This window comes from Charadrius vociferus, unplaced genomic scaffold, assembly GCF_000708025.1.
Source record: "Charadrius vociferus isolate BGI_N301 unplaced genomic scaffold, ASM70802v2 scaffold377, whole genome shotgun sequence".
Taxonomy (NCBI): domain Eukaryota; kingdom Metazoa; phylum Chordata; class Aves; order Charadriiformes; family Charadriidae; genus Charadrius; species Charadrius vociferus.
This window is the reverse complement of record NW_009649456.1, coordinates 931,440-937,443: the sequence shown is the minus strand read 5'-3', so window position 1 is coordinate 937,443 and position 6,004 is coordinate 931,440.

Sequence of the window (6,004 nt, the reverse complement as noted above, 5' to 3'; positions counted from 1 at the left end):
TTGCTTGGCACCAGCTTTTCTAAAACAAAGAAAAACAGAATAGCAAAGCATGATGACAGTCTCTTGTCTCTCTCAAGACAAGAAATAGCAAGGAACAAGGTTTCTCAATGCTCTGTTGCTTGTCAGCTTCTTTCTAGTTGATGGCTACGAGTAACAGAGAGGCTTAAGACCACTATTTATTCCTTCATTACCATACTAAAGCTTTTCGCTTCATACTGTCTTTTCAACATTGAAGACTACCTGCATACCAGTAACATAAGCTGGAGGAATAGGAATGCAGTTAATTCATTTCTGTATACACTATTAGAGACATGGTTTAGTAGTGGTTTTGGCAGTGTTATGTTGTTGGTTGGACTTGATCTTAAAGGTTCATTCCAGCCTAGACGATTCTATGATTCTATTGCACTCTATTTTATTCTTCTCCAAAGTCAAGGGAAAGAACTCCAACAATCATTTTTGTAAGATGTTAGTGCTGTTACTGCTGTGTCACAGAGGGAAGGAAGAATGAGAGTTGGCTAATTAAAAATAAACAAAAAAAGTGCAGAGTGACAGTTGGATAATTAAGCTGTGTGTCCCACAAGTCCACAGAAACGTGTATCAAGGAGAAAAGCTGAGAACTTCTTAATGCAATAGCTTACTTATATGTGTTTGCAGAACACATTGAACTACTTCCAGGGAAGTTTTATCTTTTTTCACCACACCAAACAGGAGTAAAAGTGCACAAAAAGAAATGTCTAGGTAGGATTTTTCTTTGGGTGAGAAAGAAAAGTGTGCACTTGTCAGAGAACTGCTTACTTTGTCTCAGGAACCCTCCTACCCACAAGTGAAGGTGTCAGTAAGAAAGAGTTCATGTTGCAGTTTCCCTGTGGTTGGAGCTGCGTTTTTCTGAGAAAGAGGGAAATTGATTGCTACTTCTACTAGGAACTTGGGAAGGGCGTATAAGATTGTTGCAATTTGAGGTAAAGTCTCAGCTGGTGAGCTGTTCATGACAAGCTGGCCCTTTTAGGTAAAGATGCAAGAGCACACTTGGGAGCTTGGGCCATGTTTTCTTTATAGTCAGAATGACGGTGCTACGTTTTCTTGCTGTGTGAGTAGGAATGAATTCAATACAAGGAAATGAATTTTGTAGGAAATAAAAGGTAGTCCAATTGAAAACTTTGCCTGAAAAGAGTATCAATTTGTATTTCCTGCTCAGCAGTATGTAATAGTTGTTGACAGTAGCATACAACAGAGGAAAGTTGAAAAATAAAATCAAGTTTGAGTTTGATTTCATTGTAGTCAGTGATTATAAATGTGCAACAAAAAGCTTGTTCTGACAGGTGAGATTTTCACAATTAATAGAGGTCAGGGAAGATAATGAAATCTTTGTGTATTGGACTGAAGCTAGATTGTAAATCATCAGTAAATACTACACTGTATTTTAAAATAATTAAGCCTATTCTGATGTGCTTTATGTGGGGCAGTATTGTAATAATTTGTAGCAATATTTAGAAGTTTAATAAAGCAACTTGCCCAGGAGCCCAAGATCCTTAATTGCCTGTTAAACATTACAGAAATTAAAATGAATTTTTCTCTGTTGTTTCTAAGCTGCAGTGGTGCACCTGGATTATTAAATTTCTCCATAATCAGGGGACTAAAACCATTTCAAGGAAGCTAAAAGTAGAGTTTGTGAGAGAAACACGAGAGGCAGTACAGCTCAATAAAAAACCCCGTATGCTGGCAATACAGAGTAACCAAAAATGCAGTACTGGTGCACAGTGTAATAATTCAAGGTCTGTCTGGAATATTATCAGTCACTAACCACGCATATACATCCTCCCTTCATTCAGAAAATGACCCCTGGATTATATTAACAACTGCTGTTTCTAAGAATTAGAGAATCACATCACAAACATTACTGGTGTTTATAATGCCCCCAATTAAACAGTAACTGGACAAAACTAACAGCTCTGACTAGCTGTTGACTTGAGCCACATGGGTAATATCCTTCCTGTAATTAACCACAGTAAAAGAAAATACATATAACCTAATTATAAATTTTAGTAAATTCTGAGCTATTTTTTTCCCTAGTACTCTAAACAAACTGAATATTTCTAATTTGTGTCCCAAATGTTAGCTGGTAGACAGGGCATGTGCAGCAAGTCTTGATGTTACCTGTCAGCTGAGGTGGTGGTGGTGAAATAATAGTAGCAGAGGAATAAAAAAATTAAAGATTGGAGGAGACATAAAGCTGAATGATGCAGGGGTGTTTAAAACTTCATAGAAGTTTTGAAACTTCATAGAAGCCACATATGGTTAAACTTAAGGTGTAATTTAATGGAAGGAGGGAAAGGCATGTAGTTGAAATGAAGGGCAAGGATTTTTGTTTTTAAATCAATACCTTAATCTAAGTGCCTCAGGAAATATACAACTCATCCAGTGAATAAACATCATTGGCTTTGTCACTTAAGATTGTTGCCAAATATAGTGCTTTTGCAGTCAGAGCAAACTGCACTTCTGACCCTTCCAGATCTGTCTGGAATATGCTTTTCCTTTCGGCACTGGCTTTATGCCACCTCCAGCTCTCTGGGGTGGATTTTTGTAATTAACCTACTATTAGGCCAGGTCCTGAGTTCCAGTGATCAATTAAGAATACCTCACCAGGGCTGATTTTGTTTCCTCTAATCCTTTCCTCTAGGCGCAGTGACAGCAGTAACCAGTAATCAGACAGCCTACTCCAGTTCTGAAGGCAAGTAAGAGAGACCCGATCTCAAACCATATACTATATGAAAGACTGTCTTACTTAAACCTTTCCTTGAATCTGGAAAGGGCCAATGTTCCTTGATTTTCCTGCTAAGAGCCTATCTTCACACTAGATTGCCTCCCTGGACAATCTCCAGCCATCGACTTTCCTGTGTGGCTTTCCATATACGCGTCACCTAGTTAGCTTTTTGCATTCACAGAAGAGGTCCAGATGTCTATCTGGAAGTACGGTGCTGTGATGAATTTAGTCCTTTCGCAGTTTCGTAGGAAGACTTTCTCCTTTTTTTCCATTTTGTTATGACCAATACATGTAGATTGATAGATTCATAGAGGAAAAACCTTAGAATACAGTGCAATTTAAATACATCTCCATTCACTGTCATAAGAATACAGTTTTGGAATGAAAGAGAATGGATGGTGCTTAATTGAGGATTCTCTATATTACTGTATTCTTTTTCTAATTAAAGTTGCAACAAGGGAACTTACAGCCACATTGTGTTTTCTATATGATTTCTGTTACACACTAAATTAACTCCTACACCTGCAGGAACTAGTATGTTAAATTTTCTGTATATTTGCATTTTTATTTTAATTTATTTCTGTTTGGCAAAGGCATGGGCACTTTTTTTTTTTTTTAAATAAATTGATTCAAGGCAATGTTTTAATGTAATTTATTATTAAATGAACACTTCAAGGCAACTAAGCTTTCTGAAACACTCTTCTGTCTCCCCAAAACAGAAGATCCCCTCCTCCCCCCAACTTGGACTGAAGTACCACCTCTTCTTAAGAAATATGAAAACATTAATTTTTAAAACCCTGAAATGATGTTTTTTACCTGATTTCTGTCTCTCTTTCCAGTGTATCATGCTATTGTCTTATAATTTAGAGCATGAAGCAACTGCCCTGCAAGAAGAGGCTGAAAGAGTTGGTAGAATAGCTATGGTGGAATAGAAGACTAGGGACAATATAATCAAGGCTTACAAAATCATGGGTAAGGTGGATAAGGCAAATACAGTAAGTACTATTTTTGTCAGGTCCTAGAAGACTAGAATTACAGGCACTCGCTGAACTAGTAGGAAACAGCTAGTAAGAAAATGATTTAAAATTTGCAAAACAAAGCTCTTTTTTTTTTTCTGTAAAACTGTCAGTGAACTTTTGCTGCAGTGGACTATAGAGACACACAGTATCAATGAGCTCAAAAGGGATTTGAAAAAAATCATGGACAATGGTCTGTAAATGAATATGAAGTGGAAAAGGTAAGGATATAACCTAAATAGCATCTGTTTTTTTTTCTGCTCTCAGTGAAAGCTGGACAAGATGGACCACTACTCACATTCTTAATAACACCCATCCTTTTCTAAGGAATCCTTTGTTCTTGCATGTGACTTCAATATACTTGTTTACCATTGGATTTCTTTCTATTCTCTTCAGGCTATCACTTTGCCAGTGATGCTTCTCCTTTTGCATACTTATGTGGTATTTGGCTTGTGTGTGCTGAGAAGCAACATGGGTGACTAGTGAAAACCTTGAGCAGATGGCTAACCCACTTGATACATTCTTCTGCTACGACAGCAAACAGAATTGGCAGTAGGTGGACCGGGGACATGTGTTAGGGCAAGTGCATGAAAATGTAGGTCTGCTTTCTATTGATCTCTGCTCTTTATTTTCTGTCATCTACAGCCCATTTCTCCTATTTGTAAGCAGGACATTCCATGCACCCTTATTTTTCCTGTAATGTGAAGGTTGGGTTCTTCTTCAACACTATTTGGAAGCAAAGGAGTTCAGGTACTGTTTACATTTTGTGGTCTACCTTATTAGAGCTGGATTCAATGAATGATTTTTTTTTTCCACTAAAAATGAACTATCAACATGAAATAGGCTATCTTTTATATCAGCAATAGGAAGCAGACATGCAGCATTTGGATATCTGCATTGTATAAACTAATGGAGTTTTAGGAGAGATTGAATTGATTGCATATTACTACTTATTTTCTTCTGGTTATACAGAGGTCAACAGTTATCTTTTTGACTTTACTATCTGAGCTTAGCTTATTCCATAGGTAGCTCTGTAGAGTTTAAAATATCAACATACCTGCACTGTGGCAGTATTTTTAAGGGAATGTCAATGCAAAATTTGCAGAGTACACTTACAAGTATTTCTTCCGTAGTTTTTCGTCTCCTCAGATTAGTATTGTATATTAAAGTGGGATTACTATTTGTCTTAGTGTTGTTCTATTGCTTCTCAACTGTGAATATACAATTCCCTTAAGAAGAATACTCTGTCTTTCTTAGGTGCTTTTAATTTTAATAAAGAAGCTTGCACCTGGTTTGATTCTGAGTTACACTAATGGGATGCACAGCAGAAGAGTCAGCTGCAGATCTGTTAGAGTGAAGCATCTACTTGCTGTTTCAAATAAATTTTATTTTCCATTGCTCTGAGGTCAAATCGCAGTATTGGTCTCTCCTCCCAAAGTTGTTTAACATACAGTATATACAACAATCAGTCAGGCACTGCCTCACAATCTTGGGACTGGAATTTTGAGAAGCTCTACTGCACATGCAATTGATGTTACTGAGGGGGAGGTTTTGTTTTTCTTCCTCTGACACCAGCCCTGACTCTTCACCAAGTTGACCTAACTTACTGAAATAGCAGAATATTACCCACTGCTTTACCAAATTAATTCTCTAGCACTTTGGTCAGTTAGTCTGTTTCACAGAGAACACAAATTAAGTGGTGGCACCATGCAGCTGGGAAGACAGAAGACAGAGAAATGAGGAAGAAGTAGGATGTCTTCCCCACTGTTTCTTGTACCATTTGCCTTGCTCAGCTCTACCTGAGGAGGAGGTGCTTCTAAGGACTTTGAAATCAGAGAGAGTAGTGTCTCTGATCCAAATAGGTATAGGCAGGGACCAGGTGTAGGCAGGCATTAGATCTAGGGGGTTGATTATGGACATGAAAATTGAAAGAATCTTGCTGCTTCATTTGGGGTCTCCTGAATAATCTGTCCCTTAATCTTTCTGTAGTTCAACCTCCCATCTGTAAATCACATCATTTCGCTTTGTTTGCAGTGATACTGTGAGGGTAAAATGAAATCTACTATCTGAAAGGGCCAGGATGGACTCTGATGGTATGTAGTCATCAAAAGCTTCTGAGATACTGGTTGTCAAGCTGCAGGTAATTCTTTGTCAAGTTGCCTGTAGCTGATAAGCATTAACAAAATAACCATTAGACTGTATATAATCTGGGTAATTATTCAGCAGG